Source organism: Puma concolor, chromosome E3 (genome assembly GCF_028749965.1).
Source record: "Puma concolor isolate L17-30 chromosome E3, mPumCon1.1.hap2, whole genome shotgun sequence".
Classification (NCBI taxonomy): domain Eukaryota; kingdom Metazoa; phylum Chordata; class Mammalia; order Carnivora; family Felidae; genus Puma; species Puma concolor.
Genome location: NC_141682.1, coordinates 10,730,921 through 10,756,142, shown reverse-complemented (window position 1 = coordinate 10,756,142; position 25,222 = coordinate 10,730,921). Strand labels below are relative to the sequence as shown.

The following is a 25,222-nucleotide window of genomic DNA, read 5'->3' as shown; positions in this document are numbered from 1 at the left end:
AATGCTGGCTGGGAGGTTGGGTTCGAGTGTAGGCACTTCTGGAGAGAATCCGCAACAAGGTAGAATGAAACACCCCTTCCCCTGGCCTGATCTATCCCCGCTCATCGGAGAGACCCAGCTGCAGACATTAAGGCCAGAACCTGCCCCTGATTTTAGATTTTCTAATAGCCCCATAAAATAAAGAAAAAGGAAGTAAAAATAGATTTTAATGATATGCTGTATCTCTATATTTTACATTATTTTTTTTTTCCTAAGTCTTGAAACTGGGGTGCAGGATTCAATTCCACTTCTGGGTGTGTATCCGAAGGAAACAAAGATGTTAATTGTAAAGGACATCTGTTGGGCGCCCGGGTGGCTCAGCTGGTTGAGCATCTGACCCTTGGTCTCAGATCAGGTCATGATCTCGTGGTTCGTGAGATCGAGCCCTGTGTCGGGCTCTGTGCTGACAGCGTGGAGCCTGCTTAAGAGTCTCTCTCTCTCTCTCTCTCTCTCTCTCAAAAATAAATAAACATTTCAAAAAATTTAAAAAAAAAGACATCTGCACCCCATGTTCATTGAAGCATTATTTACAATCGCTAGAACATGGAAGCAACCTGAGTATCCACCAACAATGAACGGACAAAGAAAAAAATATATATATACATACAATGGAATGTTATTCGGCCATAAGAAAGAAAGGAATTTCTGCCATTTGCAATAACATATGGACCTTGAGGGTATCATGCTTAGCGTAATAAGTCAGACAGAGAAAGACAAATACCATATGACCTCACTTATACGTGAAATCTAATAAATAAATAAATAAATAACCCCCAACTCGCAGATACAGGGAATGGGTTGGGGGTCGCAGGGTGGGTGGAAGGGGAAAGGTGGTCAAAAGGTATAAACTTACAGTTATAAGATAAATCAGCCCCGTGGCTGTAACGTGCAGAATGGAGACTATAGCTAACAACGTCATATTATAGGGACGCCTGGGTGGCTCAGTCGTTAAAACGGCCGACTTCCGCTCACGTCACGATCTCACGGCTGGTGAGTTCGAGTCCCGCATCAGGCTCTGGGCTGACAGCTCAGAGCCTGGAGCCTGCTTCAGAGTCTGTGTCTCCCTCTCTCTCTGCCCCTCCCCTGATCATGCTCTGTCCGTCTCTTGCTCAAAAATAAATAAACATTTAAAAATGCTGTATTACATATTTGAGAATGGCTAAGAGAGCAGATCTTAAAAGTTCTCATCCCAAGAAAAATGGTTGTAACTGTATCTGGTGATGGATGTTATCCGACTTATTGTGGTGATCATTTCACAATATATACAAATATGGGGGCTCCTGGGTGGCTCAGCCAGTTAGGGGGCTCTTGATTTCGGCTCAGGTCACGATTTCGCGGTTTGTGAGTTCACGCTCTGTGTCAGCCTCTGTGCTGACAATGCAGAGCCTGCTTAGGATTCTCTCCCTGTCTCTCAAAGTAAATAAAATAAACATGTAAAAAACCCAAATATACACAAATATCAAGTTATCATGTTGTACCCCTGAAACAAATGTTATACGTCAATTACACTCAACTAAAAAAAAAAAAAAAAAAAACTGGCGTGGAGGTTACATTTAGAGCATCTCTCAGTTTGGACTAGTTGCATTTATTTTTATTTATTTATTTTTTGGAAGACTAGTCGCATTTAAAGCGCTCAGTAGCCATGTGTGGCCAAGGGCCACCGAACTAGACAACGCAGGTGGAGGTCACAAGGGGGACTGGTGAGGATGAGCCTGAGCGGGATCCCGTTATTCAAAGGCTACAGGGCATGATGGGGAGGGCGAGGCCTGGGGCGCAACCTTGGCAGGCAGCCCCAGAAGAGAGGTCCTGCCTCATGCTGGTGACCCAGCCAGAGCAGGTGGGGTACGAGACAGCACCTCGAACTGACACTTTGGCTGGAAAACGAGAAAGGCCTTTGGTGGCTCGTCCCTGCCCAGAGGCAGCCAGGGACCTCTCCGACTATGGGCCAGCAAAGGGAGGGAACTGCCAACGGGGCAGATGTCAGACTTTGCTGGGCATAAAGGGTCTGCAGTTAAAAACGGACACCCGGGGGTCCGGATCATCACACAGGATTAGCCTGAGGGAGGAACAGGAGGTTCTCAGAGGCAGTTTGGAAGTTGGGGAAGGGGCTGGGATTCTAGCACAGGGTGTTTCTGCTTCTCCCAGGCTGCAGGCTGCAGGTGGTCATCACTGATAAGCACGTGAGTTTGGACAGATCACCGAGTAATACCCAATAGTGGTGACATCGATGCTAATGAATTAACCCCCAGAAACCCCAGTTTCCTCTTATGGACACAGGGGTCTTCTTTGTAAGCCTTTGAGGTTGAAAACTCATGTCTGTAAGCATCATGTATACAGCAAGTGCTCAGATGCACGATGGGCTCCATGACACCACTGAGGCAACCAGGGCCGATGGCTGAGGTTGGAGGGAGGGGAGGGAGGCCCAGGGAGAGGCCCCCTCCCCACGAGTGCCACCTCCACCCGTCCTACCGCCCCCACGCCCCGGCTTCTGAGCCCCTCATCTCCGATCCAGCAGCCTCTGTGCGACGCCTCGCCTCTGCCCAGGCCTGGGTGTTTGTGTGTCTGAGTCATTTGTCAGTCTGGGTCCTTGGCCGATGCGCGCCGGGGGGTGGGTGTCCCGGACAGGCCGTGCTGTTCTGCCCCGTGCTGTTCCCACATCACCTCCTGAGCCGTCTGCTGCTGTCTGTGGGGGAACATTGCTGGCCGGGCAGACTCTGCAACAACCCCCTCCCCCCCCACCCGCCTCCCCAGGGACCTAGGACGGATGAATCCAGAACACGCCTTTCGTTTGTTTGACACTTGACAGTTTACAAAGCACATCTCCATTTGCGATTGGGGATATTATTATCCCAAGTATAAACACAGGGGTTAGGAGCCCTGTCTGCGAGCTCGGACAGCCAGAAAGAGCACTCTTTGTATCTCCTTCAGATCTTTTTAATTTTAACTCGGAGCTCCTGTCACATGGCCAGACAGCAGTAAATTCCATCCCAGTAACTGGGTCTCTCTGTCCCCACCCTCCATCCCCAACCCAAATCCAGGTGTCTGGTGAATGGCCCCTGGCCTCACTGATCTTACCGGAGCCTCGGTGCCTTTGCGTACCCCGGGACTGTGATCGGACTGGGGAACCCAGGGCCTGGGCCATCTCTTGGGATGCTTGGTAGTAGTAACCTGCTCCTGGGCCCCCAGGGGTCTCTCCCATCCCCGGGCTCCAGGCCTCCTGCCCCTCTAGAATACTCACTCCCAGAGAAGAAGGCTTCTGGCCGCTTTGACTTGCAGCCCGGTGAGCTGCAGGAGGGACGGGACACACGATGGACACACACAGGTATTCCCGGCTCCATAAACCGACCCGCTACCCAGGTGAGGAAACGGAGTCTTTCAGAGGTGCACAAGGTCACCCAAAGGCATTATGGCCTGGAACTGAGGCCTCTGGAGTATTTTACCCTGGCAGCTACTCCCCTCTCTGACGGGGTGATGGCCGTAGCTTTGGGGTACATCTGGAGATGCACGGCCCTCTCTTCCCTGGGCAGGGCACCCCAGTTGTTCCCGTGCTGGCTCTGGGAGCTGGTGGGCAGAGCTGTCTACGCCTTCCCTGCCCGGCCCGTGCTCCCTTTGCCTGGCTCAGGGCAGTGCTCCCTCCTGCGCGCCCTTATCGGCTCACCTCCTCCAGCCCATCGTGCCCAGGACCCCTTCCAAGAGCCTGAGCCGGGAACACTGTTGGGCGGGGAGCTCTCTTCCTCCTGGGTTCTGCCGGTCTCCATCCCTACACCACGTTTGGCCGCTCCCTGCCTCGGGCAGACCCCTCCACCCATGCCCGGAACCCTCAGCTGGCCTGATCCCTGTGGCGCCAGGCGGGTCCCACGGGGCGGACAGGGCAGCTGCCAGGATGCAGGGTGGGAGGCAAGCGAGGCTGGGCCAGGGGCTCCCGCTGGGCCCGGGTTATCTCCTCCCTCGTTCCTTCTGGTCTCCACATTCCTGAGCTGCCTGCTTTGGCTGGGCCTTGGTCTTGGGAGGGGTGGGGACAGACGGGACACCGGCACCTGCAGTCTTGGGAAAGGGGATGTAATCAGGAAGGCTTCCTGGAGGAGATGATACCAGAGTTGAACCTGTTCCTTTATCTCCCAGGGAGATGTGTTCCGGGTGGTGTATGCAAAGGCAGGAAGACTGAAGGCCCTGGCCTTTGCCCTTCAGCCCACCCACGGGCTGCCTGCCTGTCTGCCTGCTGGGGAGCTTCCAGAAACACAATCCCAGCTGTCCCGCCCTGGGTAAAACCCGCCAGTAACTGACCTTGGGAGGATGCTGGCCCTTCCTGCTCAGCCTTCACTCTCCACCAGCACTTTTCAAATTGTAGGCTGTGACCCATCGGTGGGTGTGAAATTGATTTAGTGGCTCAGAAACGGCATTTTATTTTATTTACTTATTAAAAAAATTGTTTTTCGGGGCGCCTGGGTGGCTCAGTCGGTTAAGCGTCCGACCTCAGCTCGTGTCTGATCTCACCATTTGCGAGTTCGAGCCCCGCATCAGGCTCTGTGCTGACAGCTCGGAGCCTGGAGCCTGTTTCAGATTCTGTGTCTCCCTCTCTCTCTCTGCCCTCCCCTGCTCACCATCTGTCTGTCTCTCTCAAAAATAAATAAACATTAAAAAAAATAATAAAAAAATAAAGAATTTTTTTTCATGTTTATTTTTGAGAGAACGAGAGAGAGAGAAAGAGAGAGAGAACATGAGCGGGGGAGGGCCGAGAAGGAGACAGAGAATCGGAAGCAGGCTCCAGGCTCCGAGCTGTCAGCACAGAGCCCTAGACGGGGCTCGAACCCACAAGCCGCGAGATCATGACCTGAGCCGGAGTCGGACGCTTAACTGACTGAGCCACCCAGAAGCCCCCAGGAACATTTTAAGATGGAGAGAACAGGGTGGAATGGAATGGATGAAGGGTAATACTTGTGACCGGATCAGCCTCGCTGTCTTCAATCTTTTGTCTGAGTTACATGTGTTTGCGTGCGAGCCCTGGATTCTTGTCCTGCATGTCACGGTCAGAAAGTCTGCAAGATGCTGTTGCAATCCCTATTTACGAGTTGTCCATGTACACGCAGGGAGACTCTCACAGTGTGGTGGAGTAAATGTATCAGTGAACAGGTGGGGACAGGGAAACCTCCCCCCTTTGACACACCTCGTTGACCCCCATGGCTTGGCTACACATCAGGGTCTTGCCAAGCTGATAACAACCGGGGTCTTGGCCCCCAAGCTTGGGTCACATTGTTCTTGAGGTGTGGACTATGCGTGCTCCTGGCCCGAAAGCCCTCCAGACTCCTGAGGGTCGCCTCCCCGTGCCGCCCCGGGGAGGACATCATGAGTTAGAACTTCGCTCCCGAAGACAGAGGTGGGGACGCTGGGTGGGCATGACTCCTGGCCCCACGCAACAAATACCAAGGTGGACATGGTTTTGTGCGGTTTATATACTGGGGCTCTGAGTAACATTTCATTTGAAGGAGGGCTTTGGGGGCGTGGAAATCCTGGAAACGGCCACTCTGGTGGGAAGGCAGGGTCCCTGCCCATCCATTCCCTGACCCGCCCCAGTTGCTGTGTGACCCTGGGTAACACCTCCCCGCTCAGGCTCAGACCCCCCTCTGAACAATGGCTGTGCAGAGCGGAGAAGGTGCCGTCCTCTAGCTGTATGTCAGAACCCGTGGGGGTTTCTAAGTCTCACTGCCCAGGCCGTACCCCGGACCACAATCTCTGGTCTAGGGCCCGAGTGTTGGGGTTTTCCCAAGACCTTCTGATGCACAGCAGAGCTTGCAAAACATTGGGGCCAGATGGCCCATCTCTGCAAGTGACTCTCCCACAGGGGACTCCGGCTGTCTGGCCCGCGGTTCTCAGGGTTTAACGAGCACGAAAATCGTTGGTTCTCAAAGTGCGGTCCCCGGACCAGCAGTAGCATCAGCACCACAGGGGACGAAACTTGTTAGCGACGCAGATTCCCAGGCCCCGCCCCAATCTTCGGACTCGGACACATGGTGGGGGGACCAGCGATCTGTGCTATAATGAGCGCCTTCAAACATGAGAACCACGGGCCTAACCTTGACCATCAGACCCCTCTGTGTGAAGGTCACCTGTATCTTCCACCCACAGCTGCTGCTTCTGGAAAGAAGGAGGAGCCACCAGAGGGTGTACTAGTCAGCCATAACCAAAGGACTACAGACTGGTGGGGGTGGGGGGGTGGGCTCAGACAATAGGAACTTATTGTCTCGCTGTTCTGGAGGTTGACACTCGAGATGAAGGGTTGGTTTCTCCCGAGGCCTCTCTCCTTGGCTAGCAGATAAGATGGCCGCCTTCTTGCCGTGTCCTGTGTGGTCATCCCTCTGTGTATGTCTGTGGCCTAACCCATTCTCCTTCAATGACCTCATTTTGACTTAATTAGCCTCTGTGAAGACCCTAGTCTCCTCCTTCCTGCCAGGCCCCAAGTGCAGCGAAGGAACATTCTGGAACTAAGCCCTCTGGACGCTCTGATTCCTTCCCTGACCATCCACACGTTCATTGCACCTTCTCCCGAGAGCAGACCCTTTGGTTCTGATTCTTGCCTAGAAGGACAGAATACCCCGCACCCACTCTGACCTCTCTGAGGGGTCTTTCCCAGTCACACTGTGGCACCAGATGGTCCGAGTATCCAGGCGGGGGAATATCATTGTTTTCATTCATTTCTTTAAAAATACTCTCCGATTCCAGCTGAACTGCCCCCTCTTCTCCCAACGGCCCGGACGAATGAGACCGCTGGCCCCCAGAACCATGCGTGCGAGAGCTCGCTGATGTAGAAAAAGGGCATCTGAGAGTGTTAAGGGGAGGCCTGGGAGGGGGGATCAGGCAGAAGAGGTGCCAGGTGGGGGGCCAGTTGAGGAAGGCTTCCCCGAGGAGGTGAGATGTGGCTTTGGAGGCTAGCCTCTGCCGAGCTTCTGCCACCTGTCAGCGCCATTCTGGGAACTTCCGTGACACTAGCTGGCTTAATGTCCTAACAAAGGTGGGGGCGCTGTTATTCCCTTGTATTAATCATATCTTTTTATTCTGCGGTTTTGCTGCCTTGATGTCTTGGGGCTGCGTTGACCCTGGAGGGGCCACCCCTCCGAGGGGGAGCTAATTCCTGGCGACAGCAAACAGCTTGTCTGGGGCCATGCTTTTCATGGATGAACCAACCCATCCAGAGCCTACACCTCAACCGCCAACATTATGGGGCTGTCATGCTCCAGGCCAGTACCCACTGGCCCTAATCACGCCAGGGCCAGGCATCAGACAATTGGGGGCCATCTCTACACCCAAAAGCCCACCTAACTTATTCAGAGTAGCCAACTCTGAGTCCGCTTATCCTGACTCACCCGCTCCTTCCCACAGCAACCACAGCAAAGGGTCCTGTCCGCATTCCTTCTCCCATGGCCTTCTGACCAGCCCTGGGGCTTCCCCGTGTGGCTCTGCCTAGCTAGCCCCTCTCTCTTGGGATCTACGAGTAACAAACTATCTTTCCTTTTCTTTTTTAAATGTTTATTTATTTTTGAGCAGGGAGGGGCAGAGAGAGAGGGCGAGAGAATCCTAAGCAGGCTCTGAGCTACCAGCATGGAGCCCCATGTGGGGCTCGATCTCATGAACCAGGTGAGATCATGACCTGAGTCGAAATCAAGAGTCGGATACTTAACCGACTGAGCCCCCCAGGCGCCCCTTGGATCATCTTTTCAATGGTGATCCTCTCCTGATCTGTTGGCCTCACCATACCCGACCTGTATTTTGAAACATTCTCCTGCCATTATCAAAAGAGCAAACTGAGGCCCAGAGAGGTTAAGCGACTTGCCCAAGGCCCCACAACCAGTCATGGCAGATGGGATCTGAGCCTTCATTCAAGTCCAGCGTCTCTCCCCAGCCCCTGTCCTCAGACAGAGCAAGGCCTGGGAGGGATCGGAGGGGAAGAGCAGGGTGTTGGGAGGGGGGCCGATGCACATCTCCTGGAGCCGGCCCTTCGCATTGGGGGTCTTCCCCTGCCTGGCCCATGCCCTCCCCAGGCTGGCCTATCACTTCCTCTGCTTTTGGGATCCGTCTCATCTCTGGATTCTTGAAGGAGGTGTGGAGAGAGGGGGGATGAAACACCGGCTCTCTCAGGAAGAGGGGCAGACCTGACTTAAAGGCTGGCCCCACTCCCTCTGGATGTCAGGAATTTATTTCACCGCCGGGTGCTCCTTGGGAGATGGCTCTAGTCTTGACGCCTCTGCGTCCCCAGCACCCATCTTGACCTGAGCCAGAACTCAGACCCAGAAGGGGGTAAGTAAATGGGTGGATGTCTCCCACTGTCTGTCCCTTTCTATCTCTTGATCTGTGTCTCTCCGCCTGCATCTCTCCTTCCAGTCTCTCTCTGTGTTCCTGTATCTTTCTCTGCCTCTGGGGGCGGGGGTTCACTTCTGCAGGGCCTGAGCATTTCAAGTCCCCGGGTTTGCATTTAAGTAGTTTATGCTATGCAGACTCGGCTGCCTGAACTTTCCTTCCAGGCCCCAGGGGAGGAAGTGTGCCCCGAGGGGTGGTCTCTGTGGCCCTGGGCATGGGTGGTGGCTTTCAGGTTTGGGGCAGATACATCCCATCTGTGCCTCATGGTCCACTTGAAATCACCAGGGCGGCCTGGCCAGCCCTCTTGCCGACCCCTGCTGATTGTACAGGATGACACCAAGCCCTGGGGGAGGTGTCCGTGAGAGTGAGTGGGCCTGCATGTGTCAGTCTTACATGGGTGTTACCTCAATTCCACAAGAGCATTTCCTTCTTTCTTTCTTTCTTTCTTCCTTTGTTCGTTTCTTTCTTTCTTTCTTCCTTTCTCTTTCTTTCTTTACCTCTCTTCTTTCTTTCTTTCTTTGTTTCTTTGTTTCTTTCTTTCTTTCTTTCTTCCTTTCTCTTTCTTTCTTTACCTCTCTTCTTTCTTTCTTTCTTTGTTTCTTTCTTTGTTTCTTTCTTTCTTCCTTTCTCTTTCTTTCTTTACCTCTCTTCTTTCTTTCTTTCTTTGTTTCTTTCTTTCTTTCTTCCTTTCTCTTTCTTTCTTTACCTCTCTTCTTTCTTTCTTTCTTCCTTTCTCTTTCTTTCTTTATCTCTCTTCTTTCTTTCTTTACCTCTCTTCTTTCTTTCTTTCTTTCTTTCTTTCTTTTTTTCTTTCTTCCTTTCTCTTTCTTTCTTTACCTCTCTTCTTTCTTTCTTTCTTTCTTTCTCTCTCCTTCCTTCTATTTTTTTAATGTTTGTTTATTTATATTTGACACACAGAGAGAGACAGCATGAGTAAGGAAGGGGCAGAGAGACAGAAGGAGACAAAGAATCCCAGGCAGGCTCCACGCTGTCAGTGCAGAGTCCGAAGCGGGGCTCAAACTTGAGAACCTTGAGATCATGACCTGAAAGCAAGAGTCCGGCGCTTAAGCGGCTGAGCCAGCCGGGCTCCCCCCACAAGGGCATTTTAAAGTGGGAATAGCACATGCAAAGTGCACAAAGCTTAGACGGGCAGCTTGAGGAGTTTTGCATGTCTATATACCCTATCGCCACCCCCCACATCAACGTACAGACCATTTCCAGCCCAGCAGACTCCTCTATGTCTCTTCCAAGCAGTACCCGCTGGAGATCACCGCTCAAGCTAGTGTCTGTCACCATAGATTAGTGGTGCCTGTTCTTGGACTTTGTAGTGGGGTGAGTTGTGTCCCCCCAAAAGATACATTCAAGTCCTAATCCTTGGTGCCTGTGAATGTGACCTTATTTGGAAATATGGTCTTTGCAGATATAATCAAATTAAGATGAGGTCATACTGGAAGAGTGTAGGCCCTAAATACAGTGACTGGTGTTTTCATAAGAAGGCCATCTGAAGACATAAGGACATAGAGACACAGGGAGAAGACAGCCATGGGAAGACACGGGGACACACAGACACACAGGGAGGAAGACAGGCACGTGAAGACAGAGGCAGAGATTAGAACGGAGCACCTGGAAGCCGAGGAATGCTGATAGTGGCTGTCAATGACCAGAAGCCAGGAACAGGCAAGGAAGTTCTTCCCCAGAGCCTTCTAACACCTTGATTTTGAACTCCTGGCTCCAGAGCTGTAAGAGAATACATTTTCGTTGTTCCAAGACACCGCGTTCCTTACGGCAGCCCCAGGAGACTCACGCAGACTTCATATAAAAGGAACGTCACAGTCCGTGTTCGGTGTCTGATTTCCTGTGCTGTTACTGTGTCTGTGGGATTTGTCTATGTCATTGTGTGTATAACAATAGCACATTCGTTTTCATCGCTCGTGGTATTTCATTTTATCAATTTACCACAGTTTATTTACCCGCGCTGATGGCAATGTACATTTGGGTTGTTTCCACGGTTTTGCTATCGCAAATAATGTCGCCGGGAACGTTCTTGACATTTTGTGGAGACATGTCCTCATTTCTCGTGGGTACAGGGCTAGGAGCGCAATTGCTGAAGTTTATGGTAATTGTATGTATAATTTTTGAGGAACTTCCAGACAGCTACGAAGTGGTTGTACCCCTGGCTGGCTTAGTTGGTGGAGAGTGCAACTCTTGGTCTTGGGGTCACGAGTTCGAGTCTCACCTTAGGTGCAGAGGTTACTTAAAAATAAAATCTAAAAAAAAAGGGGGGTGCAGTGGTTGGCCCATTTAATATTCCCATCAGCAATGTCTGAGTGCCAGTTGTTCCTCATCCTGCCAACACTTAGAATTGTCAACTTTTTAAATTTTAGCCATTCTGGTGGGTGTATACGGGTATCTCATTGTGATTTTAACTTTTGTTTCCCTGATGAGTAATGATGGTGAACACTTTCCCACATGCCTTTTGGGCTTTTGAACATCCTTGTTTGCGAAGTGTCTGTTCAAGTACTGTCCACTTAAAAAAAATTTTTTTTTTTTACATTTACTTATTTTTGATAGAGAGAGACAGAGCACAAGTGGGGGAGGGGCAGAGAGAGAAGGAGACAGAATCCGAAGCAGGCTCCAGGCTCCGAGCTGTCAGCACAGAGCCCGACGCGGGGCTCGAACTCACAAACTGTGAGATCGTGACCTGAGCGGAAGTCGGACACTTAACCGACTGAGCCACCCAGGTGCCCCTACCTTTAGCTTTTAGCGTTGACCCAGAGATTTTTAAATCTCAGAAAGCCAGGCCTCAGCCTGCCCCCACATCCCCTCCCCGAGCTTGGTGGCCCCGGTGTCTGGGAAAACTCCCTTCCTCCTGGGTCACTGGCCTACTGCCGCTTTCCCTGGCCCCTGTTCTTCCTCCAGGCCCTGGAATTAATAAAAGCTCTGAGCTGCCTGTGGTTTTTGGAATGAGTGTTTGTTCCGTCAGGATTCAGGCAGCGAGTGGGGTCCCCCATCCCCTCTCCATCCGCACTGTTTTTTCCCATCTGGTGCAGGACCAGCTCACCGGTTCACACAGCTCGGTCTGAGGGTCCCCAGACTGAATCTCCAGGAAGCCTCCTCACCTGATCTTTTCTTCCTCTTTCCTAAACCCACCCGACAACCTGGACCTTCCTGGTCACTTCTCTCCACTCGTTCATAGATTCAAAGCCAGGGGAGCTCGTCCCCTCTCAGGATGGCAAATAGCTTCCATCACCAACCATGTTTGCCTGGCAACGGTGGCCTGAAATGGGGTTAAGAAGGATTCTGAGGATATCCCGGTTTAGCAGGTGAGAACCATGCAGTTGCTTGGTAATGTCTGCCTGGGAGCAGGCGGTAGGGGTTGTGCTTTTCATGTCTCTGATCTAGTCTGAGTCCCCATTCCCCATTAGGACTAATCCAAAGTAGAGGTCAGATGCTTAACCAACTGAGCCACCCAGGTGCTCCCTCCCGCCCTTTTAAAAGTTTATTTATTTATTTTGAGAGAGAGAGAGAGCATGTGGAGGAGGGGCAGAGAGAGAAGGAGAGAAAGAGAATCCCAAGCAGGCTCTGCCCTGTCAGCACAGAGCTTGATGACGGGCTCGATCCCATGAACCGTGAGATCGTGACCTGAGCTGAAATCAAGAGTCGGATGCTTAACCCACTGAGCCACCCAGGCGTCCCTCCCATGATTTTCTTGATGCCAATATTCGAGATATAGAATGAATGCATCCGGGGTTTCACGTGATGGTCACCTGCCCACTTCCTCCACCCTCTAGCCCCAGTCATTTTAAAAAGAATGGAACTTGGTGGCTGACTGTGGTTCCCCCTTTGAAATAGTTCTCTCCAGGCGACTTTCAGGAAAGGTATCCACAAACAAGGCGGGTAAACACAAAGGTGTGAAAACCCTAAGTGCTGATGAAAAGCACCGGGGGACTCTGGGGTGTCTAAAATAGTCCTTGGGGACTGCTCCGGCACTTTCTGTGACAAACCCACCCGTCTTGACCTGACGTACCACCCTTTCCCGCTCTGAGCTGGCCTCGGGATCCTCCACCCTTCTCCAGACATGATACACACTTAATGGCACGCATACACGCGCGTGCACACACACGCACACACGGGGACGTGAACACAGACAGTGTCTCTCTCTTTCTCTCTCCCACTCACATGGCAGTTAAGAGCCAAGGTTCTGGGCTCACGTGCCTCAGGTTCAAGTCCCCACCGTCCCATTTTGAGCTGTTTGACTCTGGGTGAGTCACCCTCCCCGAGCCTCAGTTTCCCCTGTGGTGAGGAGTCGAGGATCACGTTGCACACGTCGGCTGTGGGGTAGCCGCTCGGCAAACAGTAGCTGCAGCCTCCTTGCGGCCCTACTGGGATCCCTGGTGCAGGAAACTGGGGCAGTGAGAGGGGTGTGGCCCGGCCCCAGGGGCTCTGCAGAAAATTCGTCTCCATGCCCCCTGCCCAGAGCTCGGCACTGGGCCGGGGACATAGTAGAGGCTCAGTCAAGCCCTGTTGCGGGAGGGAGGGCGGGCGGGAGGACCAGGATTTTGCTCTCAATCTTGGGGTTGTTTTCCCTCCGCGAAAGACTTAATTTGTTTCAGAGGCATAAAGGGGCATAAATTCTGCCTGTTTCTGGACCAGCTAAGCTGGGAGAAGGCCGCTGCGGCCTCCACTGGACGAGAGGGGCCCCGGGAGGCGAGCCCCACCCTGCTGCTCAGTCTCACTGCCCTCCTGGGCCCCATGTTCTGTGCCTTCTGTCATGTCCGCCACCCCGGCTGGGCCCCGGCCAAGCCCTTGCTCGCTGGTGAGGGCCAAGCCGCGGCCGTGCCAGGCTTAGCGGAGGCCCTTGGCCAAGAACAGCCGAGCCGTTCTCAGGAAAGCTGGGGGATTAAGCCGCGGGCCAGCGGGGACTCAGGTATCTGCCTCTTGCCGCAGCTTGGGGATGAGGGGCATGGCGACCTCCCAGCTGCCAAGGCTGTGAATGCACGGGGACCGGCGCGAGCCGCCCACCCGGGGACATGGGGACACAGTGCTGCCTGGGCCAGCTCGCTTGGGGACAGCCTTCGGGAAGGAGCCGAGTCCACATGGCTCCTGCCTCCTGTCTCAAATAGTCCTAGGTCCCGGGGCCTGGAGCACTGTCCCCCCTACCGGCCCAGGGCCGGACTGGAACCTGGATGACAGCAGCCTAGTTCCTGTCCCCGATGCCCCAGACGTGGGCTCTCAACTCCTTGGAGTCTCCTGGGGTTGCGTACGAGCTCTCCTCCTCACCTCCCATCTGGAGCGTGCCTCTCCAGCCCTGTCCTGTCCAGATCCAACCCACCCTTCCTTCAGGACTTGCTTGCCTCCGGGAGACTTCTTTGACCTCGGGCTGGATTGAGGTCTCCTTTGCCTCCCTCCCCCCCCACTCCACCCCCCGGGGCCCTATGGCGTGACATCAACCACCTGGACTGCCACCACCATCTGCAGTCACCTCTGTCTCCCTTAGACAGGAGGCCCTTAGAGGTCACCCTTCCTGCCTCTACTCCCCGGACTCTCTCTTGTGACCCTAATGTTCTCGTTGCCCTCTGGGCTGTGCCTGCCACTGGCTGGGCCCCATCAGAGCAGGTGGCCGTCTGACCTGGCCTGGTCCTCTGTCTGGGCCTCCTCTGAGGCCCCTCCCTGTGGGCTCAGGCGGGTGGGGGTGTCTGCAGGGACGCTGACTCAGATGTTATTTTGGGCTCCCCTTGGGCCCGGCATGCTCTGGGCCCTCAGGCCTGTTTAGACGGCTGGGCCGGATGTGACCAACTCCAGGCACTTGGTTCTCCGCAAGGCTGGGTGAGAGGCAGGCCAAGGCAAATGCCGGCTGGGGGTGGGGGGGGGGGGGGGTCGGGCAGGAAGGACAGGCCGGGCAGGTCAAGGGACCCAAAGAGTGACCGAGGCCCTGCTCACCTCAGGCTTTGTTCTTAGCTCCAGGGGTCCTAGCAGAGGCCCTGAGCTGGGGGACAGGTGCACTCGGCCTTGAGAGGTCATTGTCTGGTAGATCCATGGTCTCAGAATCTCAAATTAGAATGCCGGTCAGAGGCATCAGACGTCAGAGGGCATGGCCTCGACGGCCCTCACACAGACATAATACCTGTGCCCCTGTGGCAGGGGCCTGAGGCCCATCTCGACCTGGGTCTCTGACTGTCCCCCTCTCCCACGCCCCATTTTAGAGCTGTCATCTCAAAAGCTGCTCAGCCAGAAGCCAAGAGGCAGGTGTCCTGTGGGCCCTGGGCAAGCTTCTTCTCCCGGCGGGCCTCGGATTCTTTGCCTGTGGAAAGAGGTATTTGGTTCCAACACCCTTTGGACCCCGGTGCCCTGTTCACCTGTGGGCCAGGACAACCCCGGTTCTGCTGTTCTGATGTGGCCCTTCCAGACGGGGGCTGGTCGTGCCTGACTCTCTCTCCCTGAAGTCGTCTGTCCTGAGCCTCTGCCCCGGGCCCTGGCCAGGAAGAGTCTAAGGAAACGTGAACATCTTTGCGCTCTGTCCACCACGTCCAAATTGAAAGCAGAAGAGGCCGGAGCCTTTGCTGTTAGCTCCTGCAGAGCAGGTGACCAGCCTAGGGCTGTGGCCGGGGGCCCAGGTGCACCCCGGGGGCTGACGCCTGTGCAGGGTCCGTCACCACCACCAGCTACTTCGGTGGGAGGTCTTTCTGAGGGAGGGTGGGGCTGGGGCACTGACACTCTCTCCAGCCGCCCTGGGGGACCAGGGAAGCACACCCATCCCAGAAACGTTCCGGAGCCACCTGAGTGCTGTGTGTGTGGACAGCACTCCCCACCACCGCCACCTTGCTTGGTCACCCGCAGCACAAGGCCAGGGACCAAGGTGAGATGAGACAGAAGGCCGAAGGGGAAGGAGAAGCAGGGCATGTGGTCAGAGGAGGTGTCCCAGGGAAGGCCCCGTGGCTGGCACCAACGGGAACAAAGCCTGATGTGTCCCTGTCGCCATGAGGTGAGGGCGTGGGGATACGGGTGGGCCCCTTCCTATGCTCCTGTCTAGGTGGAGACTCAAAAGTTTCTAACTGTAGACCGCTTGGAGTTGGAAGGCCTCGAGGGAGCCCATTGTATGGAGGGTAAGACTGAGGCTCAGAGAGGGGCACGGCTTGCCCAGAGTCAAGGCCCGTGACCAGTAGGGAAACTGGCACCCAGGTCTCTGTCTCCCACGTTCAAAGACAGTGCTTGGCCAAGAGGAGCCTGGGCGTGGGTGGGGGGCAGTAGACCTCCATTCCCAGCAAACTGCCCCCCCCCCCCCCACTCCAACCTGATCCCAAACCCAGAGATATTCCCACCGGGTCTCCCAGGCAGGTGGTAGAGAAGGGTGGCTTTCCAGGGCCCGGGCCCCTTTGGACTGAGGACATGGTTGGCCCGGGAAGCCCAGCGTTCAGGCAGCCGCCCAAGTATGTGGACGGCAGTGTGGACAGCATTCTCGCCACGTTCCCAGAGCACGCACCAAGGAAAACATGGAATGTTTCTTGGATGACACAGTCTCCATCCCAAGTCATGCATTCCTGTGGGAGGGCAGTGAGGAGGGGTCGTGGCTGTCTGCAGACGTGGGTCCCCAGGTTGTGCCCAGAGCCAAGGGAATCTGTGTTGGATGCATCACCTGGTGGCTGTGCCATTGGCTCGTGGCTGCAGTGCCTGGGCAGTGTGTCAGCAGACGCTGGCCTTGTGCGGACGGCCGACGCCCTGGTTCTCTTTCCTCCCCAGGGCGCTCAACTAGGACATCACCTGACTAGCCTGCCCTGGCCCATGTGTATCTCCAGCCCCGAGCAGGCAGCAGGTGCAGCCCTCGACCTTGTACACATTGACTTTCCCTTGTTCATGTGTCCTGCCTGGGCACCAGCTGGTAGGTCCCGTGCCCTCTACTTAGAGGGGGGCGTGTCCTCAACCTGGTTTGGACACAGGGTCACTTAAGGCAGTTTACCAGCATGGGTTCTACCACCGTTTGAGTTTGGCTTGAATAATATGTCCTCTCCCCACTTCTAGCCTCAGTTTCTCCCTCTCCTAGCAGTCCTGGCCATTGCCTTCACAGTGGTCACTGTGATCAGGATGGAGGGCAATGGGCCAGGGCTGGGCTGGGGGGGGGGGGGCGGCGACAGAGTGAACATGTGAGAGGGTGGTGTGGAGGCCCCATCCTTTTGGTGTCTCAGTGATGGCCTCTTCGTAAAAGGAGGGAGCCTCTGGCTTTGAACTTGGAGATTCTGAGTCCTGGACAGTCCGAGGTGGAAGTTGGGGACCCGGAGAGGGCACACCTGAGGCTTCCAGCCTAGACAAGCCCAGTCAAAGGGGGTACAGTCTGGGAAGAGTGCTGAATTCTCTGACCAAGAAGGCTGGGCTGACACTGGGGGGCAGTGGGAGCTGAGGGCTCCCTTCCCTCTACCTTCGAGAGGCCGCGATGACTCTGGAAGAGCGGACTTGGGAGATGGGTTTTGAAGGTTGAATAGGAGTTTGCCAGCAGATCAGAGCAGAGAGGGATTTGGGAGCCAAGGCATCATGAGTGCAAAGGCCCTAGCGTGTCAAGAAGTGTGGGCACATCCAGGGACGTGCGGGAGGTCAGGAAGGCTGAGTGTGAGAAGGGCCATGAGGAGCCACGAGGGACGGACCTGGCCTGGAGGCAGTGATGAAGGGGAGCCTGAAGTCAGGGAAAATTCTGCAGCAGGTCTGCCTTGAGAGTGGATGCAGAGTTGGGCAGGGTTCAGTGATGAAGCAGAATCTGAGCGGGAGGGATGGGGATGGTCTGAGCAGTGGCACAGAGGCGGCAGCATGGGGAAGAATGAGGGGTCCAGGACGGCTGGGGAGGGAATCGAGGCCTGGCCCTGGAAGGCCCTGGAAGGTCCTGAGGCCTCCTTCTGTCCAAGACGGCTGCCTCGTCCTGCTCTGGTCTAGGTGTCTCTGGCTGGTACGGAGAAACCGCAGTGCTCACCCCACTATGGTTTACATCGCTTGCATACCTCTGGGATCTTATCTCCAAGGGTCTGTCGTGCGTGCCCACCTTGCCAAGTGGTCCCGTTGCTACTTGCCTCATAAATCAGGCCTGTCTCTCTCCACCACCTCCCCGCTCCTGCCACACCCTCCTGGTGCTGCCTGGCCTCACCCCGAGTTCCACCCAGCTGGGGAGGCAGAGAGGGGCCCGGAAGCAAGCCCAGGCCCCACCCGGGAGCTCCGGAGCTGCAGGGTGGATGTCCTGGCTGACCTGGTTTTCAGGAAATATTCCCAAAGATCTCCAAAGATGGCTCCTTGGGGGGGGGGGGGGGTGGTCAAGCCTGCCACTTCCTGCTGCGGCCTGACCTAGGGTGGGGTCAGGAGCCGGCAGATCCTAGTTGCCATTCTCAGGAGGCTGGACACCAGCCCTCTTCGAAACTCACAGGCCTGTGTCTACACTCCATGTGAATTACAGCCACCACTGCTCTTCCAGGCCTCCCGTCCCTTGTCTGGAAAATGAGTGCATTCACTCATTCATTCAACAAACACGTACTCTGTGTTTGTCCCTGTGCCAGGCCCCAGCATGGAGATAAATCGAACAGAGCCTCCTTTCTTTTTTTTTTTTTTTTTAATTTTTTTTTTTCAAGTTTATTTATTTATTTGGGACAGAGAGAGACAGAGCACGAACGGGGGAGGGGCAGAGAGAGAGGGAGACACAGAATCGGAAGCAGGCTCCAGGCTCTGAGCCATCAGCCCAGAGCCCGACGCGGGGCTCGAACTCACGGACCGCGAGATCGTGACCTGGCTGAAGTCGGACGCTTAACCGACTGCGCCACCCAGGCGCCCCGAGCCTCCTTTCTTAGAAAGAGGCAGAAGATAGTTGGGGTCTCCCGCCCTGCGTAGGCTGCGCTCCATCCACACCGGCTCAGTTCAGCTCACCCTGCAGGACCGCCTCCGACAGGATCACGGCTCAGGAGGCTCTTCCGGGCCAGAAGGCGGCTCTTTGCCTCCAGCACCCATCTTGCTTTCCCACTGGGCGTTTCTGGAAAGGGCCAGGGAAGGCTTGGGGCCCAACCCTCTGGTCTCATTCCTGGCTGCCCACATCAAAGGCATCCGCCTGGGAGCTCGGCAGATGCCCCTGAGGCCTCCCCGGACTCTGGGAGGACCTGAGCTCGAGGCATTTAGTCTCTGGAAAAATCTCCTTCTAGGCTCTTCTTCCCAGCAGTGGGCTCCTGAGAACTCAGGTGGGGTGGGGGGAGAATGAAGGTGGTGCGGCCTGTTGCCTCCAACGAGCCCGCCAAAAGCCACCTGTTGTCAACCACTGGCCTCAGCCTCGCTGAATCTCAGACACGAAAGCAGGCGAGCTGGAGGGTTCTACCTCTGTCAAGTTCAGAAACGGCCAAAATAGTCTCTGGTGGGAGACGTCAGAGAGGGCTTCTCCTTGCCGGGGCGGGGGCCCGGCGGGGGGCGGGGGGAAGAGCTGTGACTGGAAGAGGGTATCAGGCGGCTTTGCGGGGGGGCTTGACCGAGTTCTGTAGGTTGACGGGGGGCTCTCAACTCAAGTGTGAATTTTCACAAACTGAACACATTGGTTCAAAAAGGAGTTGTGGTATTTTACGATATGTGTATGTATATGTACGTGTGTGCGTGTGTGTGTGTGCAAATCTCTCCCTCTCTCTCTCTCTCTCCGTCAGTAACAGCAGCCACTTAGCTCTATATTCAGGACAATCTGGCTAATGCTCTCTCTCCATGCGATTGGGTTCAATGCTGGGGAGGTGGGTGGGTGGAGGGAGGTATGGACTGGCACCCTGGGGATGGGGAAGGGCCCCTGGGGCCCCGTCCAGCTGCAGGGACCAGCGGCGCTGGCCAGAGTGGACAACTGTAGCCCCTCCCGTCCCTGCTAGCTGGCAAAAGGGGGCTGCCCGGGCTGTAAACCCCTCAGGGCAGACCTGTGCACCCCGGAATAGCTCATCGTTGACCAACCGACTGCCCAACATGCAGACTGCTGCCCACCGCTGGTCAGGATGCCCAGAGGCAGGCTGGAGGACGGTTGTCCCAGGGGTTAGGGAACCTTCTGGAAAAGAGCCGTTGGTTCAGCTGGCATAGACTCGGGGACAAAACAAAGGGGACAGATGGTTGGATATTTGCACACGCACAGTCACAGACACGTGTGGGTGTCCACATGCCTAGCTTGGCCCCACACATCCAGACACACACGTACCCTGCTGTTGAGGGGCACTTGTCCCACCCCGGACTCGGAGAGCCTTGGGGTCAGCGCTGGGGCCTGTGTTGGGTGGCCCTCTGTTGGATGACCAAAGGGGTGAGGCACAGCTACCTGGAGCACCCCAGGGCCACACCCTGGTGGAGTATAGACACACTGGGAAGGGTAGACACATCCTTGCCAGGTCTCTCAATGGCTTCTCAGTCTGGCTATGTCTTGGCTGGAAGGTCTGGCTCTAAAGAAGCATTGGAAAAACCAGAGAGGATTCTGGGAGGAGCAGTGAGGTAGGGGGGCACAGATGGAGCCCTACACTGGAGATCTTAGTCTAGGGCCCTCTGTTCCACGAGGATGCCACACGTGTCCCCGTCCCCTCGCCCCTGCCACCTCCTGATGGCATTAGCCTTTCACCTCCCCCAGCCCTGGCAGCTGGCCGGGGTCCTTCAAGGGTCTGCTTTTCCTGTGCAGCATTTGCCAGCGACCCCTGACCTCTCCCTGACCCCTCCCTGACCCCTCTGCTGCCTCCTGCCTCCCACCCTCATTGCATCCCAGCCCTGACCTCATGTCTGCAGGGCTGCGGGCAAGGGTGAGATAAGGCGGGCATTGCACTACTCCCTCCTGGGGACCGACGGGAAGGGCGGGCCGGGCTGCCAGCCTCAAGTGCGCCCATGACTCACCAGGTGGGCAGGGCCGAGGCTGGCATCCGGGAGGAAATGCCACTTCCTCTGGATAAGGCTGCAGGCCCTCCGGTTTTGCCTTATGGTGTGTGCACTTGGGGTTTTGTTTCAAGTTCTCCCCCTCCTATGTTACAAAGATATTCTCCAACGGTTTATTCTCCTCTTGCTTTTCCTATCTAGGTCTGTCTTTTATCGCTTTGGAGTCACCTTCTTAGAAGAGACTAAGTCTGCTTCGGTGGTAATTTTTCTCCATAGAGTGAGCCCATGTCCTCAACCCGACTAACCATTCCATCCTTAACCCGTGGACCTGGGGCTGAGTTCAGCTCCCTTTGAACCGGCGGATCCGTTCTGTCGCCCATCTGGCTGTTTTTGTACCCGGATCATACTGTCTTCCCGACCGGGGCTTCGTAGTCTGTGCTAACAGCAGGCAGGGCCAGTCCTCCCCTCTTTTTTTCTCAAAGTCAGTTAGCCACTTACAGATCTTTATTCTTCCATATATTTTAAATGTTTATTGATTTTTGAGAGAGAGAGAGCAAGTGGGGGAGGGACGGGGGGGGTGGGGGGACAGAGGATCCGAAGCGGACTCTGTGCTGACAGCCGAGAGTCCGATGTGCGACTCGAACCCATGAACCGTAAGATTGTGACCTGAGTCAAAGTCGAACACTCAACCCCGACTGAGCCACCCAGGCGTCCCCTCCATATATTTTAGGGTAAGTTTATCAAGTTCCTCAAAAATATCCAGCTGGAATTCAGGATCTTGGTTCAGAGGAGGACTCCACCGGCAACACGGCAGACAGGAGGAGGATGATATTTGTGCATCTTAAGCAACAAGGGACTGCGGTTCTGGAATACGCATGGGATGGCTGTGAAGTGAGGACGGATAGACTGCAGCCCCTATAGCAAAATGGGCAAAGGGTATGAACTGGCCATTTGCAGGAGAGGAAATGTAAACAACCAGAGAACAGAAAGGACCACTCAAACTCACTTATAATCAGAGAAATGCAAATCAGAATAATAAGAAGATACTGCTTACCACCCATCAGGCTGCCAGGCAGTAAAGAGGTAGGTACTGGCCAGTGTTGGCAGGATGTAAGCAGGAGTGGCCCCAATGAGGGGCCATCCAGCAGCACTCCATTCAGTCAAGTGCATGTAGAGGCAGGGACAGGGCTTCCCCAGGTGCCCATCAGTGGAGCGTGTGTGCAAAAGGTGGCCACGCCCACACCAGGGCACCATGTGACAGTCACGTGTGAAGCCACAAGCCCAGTGGAGATGAGACTAGGTTGTTAGATCTTAAAAACAGAGCACGAGGGGTGCCTGAGGGGCGCCTGGGTGGCTCAGTTGGTTCAAGAGTCTGACTTCGGCTCAGGTCGTGATCTCGAGGTTCGTGAGCTCGAGCCCCGAGTCGGGCTCATTGCTGTCAGTGCAGAGCCTGGAGCCTGCTTCGGATTCTCTGTCTCCCTCTCTCTCTGCCCTCTTCCCTGCTTGCACACACACTCTCTCTCTCTCTCTCTCTCAAACAAATAATAAAATAAAACATTAAAAAAAAAAGCGCAGCACGAGTGGAAAAAATAAGAAAGAAGTACAGCCCACAGCCCAACTCCACTCATGTAAATAACACCCCCTCAACGGCCAGACACATTTTTAAAAAATGAGGTGAAATTCACATAACGTAACATTGACCCCGTTTTGAAGCATACAGTCCGGTGGCATTTGGTACAGTCACGATGTGGTGCAGCCACCAGCCTAGTTCCAAGACATGCCATTCCCCAAGAGGAACCTCTGTGCCAGTTAAGCATCCAAGAATACACAGGAATAAAAAAGACATGCTTGGGAAAGTTTGCCTGTGGGGGCACGAACAGGATTGAAAGGAACAATATAAATGAAGCTTCCTAGGCACGGGGAATATAGTCAATAATACGGTAACAGTATGATAATATGGCACCCGGACTTGCAGAACGCATGTGCATATGTATTGTTGTGCACCTGAACTCATACAATATTATTTTTTATTTTTTTTAAATTATTTTAATGTTTATTTATTTTTGAGACAGAGAGAGACAGAGCATGAATGGGGGAGGGTCACAGACAGGGAGACACAGAATCCGAAGCAGGCTCCAGGCTCCGAGCTGTCAGCACAGAGCCCAGCGTGGGGCTTGAACTCACGGACCGTGAGATCATGACCTGAGCCGAAGTCAGATGCTTAACCGACTGAGCCCCCCAGGCGCCCCGAACTCATACAATACTGTATGTCAATTACTCTTCAATAATAAAAAAAATTAAATCAGTCAATCCTCTCTACTTGAGGGCCGAAAAGAGATTTAAAAATAACATATAGGGACACCTGGGGGGCTCAGTCGGTTAAGCATCTGACTCGTGATTTCGGCTCAGGTCCTGATCTCACAGTTCATGGGTTGGAGCCCCATGTTGGGCTCTGTGCTGACAGTGCGGAGTCTGCTTCAGATTCCCTCTCTCTCTCTCTCTCTCTCTCTGTCTCTCTGCCCCTCCTTGGCTCACATGCACTCTCTCTCTCTCAAAATAAATAAATAACCGTTAAAAAAAAAAACCATATAAACTGGAGGTTCAGGTTCCCTCTACTCCAGGCATCCAGGAATCAGAGACCCTGGAAAGACCCCGGTGCTCCAGAGGAGTGTCCCCTATCCCCTCTCGGCTCCTGGCACACGGCAGGAGACCAGGGTGAAAGTGGTAATTTGGCCTTGGAAGGAGGTGGTCGGGAGGAAGCAGCCAGTGTCGGGCGGGGGCTGAGAGGTGGACCCTGTAGGGGGGTCTATGGGGTGGTGCTGTGGGGGTGGAAGGGGTGGGAACCTGAGGGCCGTGTCAGACACCCCCCTTCTGCTGGCCCCTGGTCTCCAGGGCAGAGCAGGGCTTCATTTTCTGAGCAAGAAACCCAGACATGAGGTTTGCCAGAGGCCTTTTTGTTTTTTTGGATTTGAGCATTTATTTATATGAAAAGTCTTACCAAGGTATAAACATTCTGGGCCTTTGCACATGCTGTGGACTTAGCTGGAATGTTCCCTCCAAGCCCCCCTCCCACTGGATGTCCGCCTGGTGAACTCCGGCCACCCCTGGGGGGCACCTCCTTCAGGAAGCTTTCTCTGCCCAATGTCTTTCTCTGCACCCCAGGGTGCTCACTCCCCCCCTGGGGGGACCCACAGCCCCTCACGTGTTGGTCGCCATCCGTTTCCGTGTCAGTGCTCCCCCCCGCCGCTTGCCGGGGATTCTCCAGGGCAGGAGGCTGCCTTGTTGTATTTTCCCAGGTGGTGCAACCCCATGGGGTTCAGAAACGTCAGGTGCACAGATAACCGGTGGGTGTTTAGCTGCACCTGCCCAGGCTCTGGACCAGGGTGGGGGCTATCTTCCCAGCGCCCAGTCGTTGGAGTCTGAATCGAGGTGGTCTCCAGGCCCCTCCTCAGCTCCCTGGGAGGCTGGGGCAAACTTATTCTCTCCTGCCAGAGACTCAGGGCCTGTGACAGGGAGCTCTGGTCCCTAGGGTGCTGGGCATTCAGTGTGTGTGGGTAGTCGAGACCCCCGACTCTGGAAGGGAGAGGGGAGAGGGGGCAAATGAGGCTGTCACGTTGGGGGGCTTTCTGAAGGGCCCAGGGCTCCTATTTCCATCTCAGCTGCCCTCGGTTGGCTCGAAGGACGAGGACACATGCGTAGCCTGCTCACCACCCACCCCGAGGCCTTCCATGGGCCCCCGCCCCAGCAGCTTCGCATGCCTTGTCTCCAAACGGGTTCAGTCTTCCCAGACAAGGGGCCTTGTCTGGGCCAGTCTGGGGGACTTTTTTTAAGCCCCCAGTTTGGGAACGTGAGGGAGAGAAGGGATTTTTTTTTTTTTTTTTTTTTTTTTTTTAATGCATGTACTTTGGTTTTCTGTGCAACCAGCTCCCAAAGTCACTGCTCCCCTCCTCGCTTGGCAGGGCTGCCCCCCTCGTGCTGTTGACCTTGGCTGCGGGTTTGCGGGGGCTGGAGCTCTCACACCATAAATTCCTGTCTTCTAGGAATCCAGCCTGGGAAAGAAAGGAAACACGGAGGAGAATATTTGATTAACATTTTTCCAATGTGACCACATCACAGAGACGTGTGGCCGGAATTCTCACCCTGGACTGGGCAGGGCAGGACTCGGCTCGTGCCCAGCCGTGGGGAGGGTGGGCTGGGCTGGGGGCCCTTGTGGCCCGAAGGAAGAGTGGGGTCTGAGCTGGCATTGTCCCTCGGGATGGAGGTTTTTGGATGGGAGCCGGGACAGGTCAGACCCCGGGACAGATCTCCCCTGGGAGAGCTCACCTTTGACCTCAGTGGTTCTAGGGCTGCACCCTGAACTCGGGACGGGCCCCAGAGATGCGAGGCTCTGACCTTGTTTTAACCGTCAGCTCTCCACTCTGGACAGAGCCCTCTATGAGCCCAAACTGAATCTTGACCCTAATTCCAGACTCAGACCTGGCCCAGTGACCTCTGACTCCAACCCCAGGCCCAGCCGGGGCTTTCCTCTGTCACTGAACACTCACACAGAAGCCCTTCATGCTTCCCTCTCCGTCCCCAAACCCTGAGCCTTTGTCCTCAGCCTGGAACTAGTTCAGTGGGACTGTCCTCAACCTCACATCTCCAGGCCTCTGGCCAGCCGGCCCCTCTCCTCCCCTGTCTCTCCAGGACAGACCCCTTCTACCAAGGGGTGCCCACCTGCGCCTGGGCCCCTCCCCCCACCTGCTCGACCACCAGCTATCATTGGCACTTAAGCACTGCACCATCAAAGGAAGAAGACAACCTTCCCGGAGCCCCACTCCCACCTCTGGCTGCCCCGTCTCTCACCTCCCTGCCCCGGCCAGTCTCCAGAAAGCTGTCTGCATACTTGTCTCCACTCCTCACCTCCTTCTCACTCCCCAGCACACTTCGTCGGCCTCCCGCTCCCACCCAGGTCAGTGGGGACCCCATGGAGCCCAGCCCCACCGGCACTGCACTGGTGTCACCTCAG

At 55.0% G+C, this 25,222-nt stretch overlaps 2 long non-coding RNA genes across 4 annotated transcripts; one reads left to right on the top strand and one right to left on the bottom strand.

The window, feature by feature from the left end:
• The first annotated feature begins 14,131 nt into the window (after positions 1–14,131).
• Positions 14,132–22,744, top strand: LOC147572963 (uncharacterized). 3 transcript variants are annotated; one of them, XR_015245667.1, is made up of 5 exons: positions 14,132–14,214; positions 14,592–14,969; positions 15,226–15,370; positions 20,416–20,473; positions 22,287–22,744. It is a non-coding gene; the product is annotated as an uncharacterized LOC147572963 (long non-coding RNA). The 3 variants fall into 3 exon arrangements; XR_015245665.1 differs by lacking the exon at positions 15,226–15,370; XR_015245666.1 differs by lacking the exon at positions 22,287–22,744 and having other exon boundaries at positions 20,416–20,954.
• On the bottom strand, positions 20,718–21,425 carry LOC112860122 (uncharacterized). The gene is made up of 2 exons (XR_003223578.2): positions 21,269–21,425; positions 20,718–21,129 (listed from the first exon to the last, which is right to left on the bottom strand). It is a non-coding gene; the product is annotated as an uncharacterized LOC112860122 (long non-coding RNA).
• Positions 22,745–25,222: the final 2,478 nt, after the last annotated feature.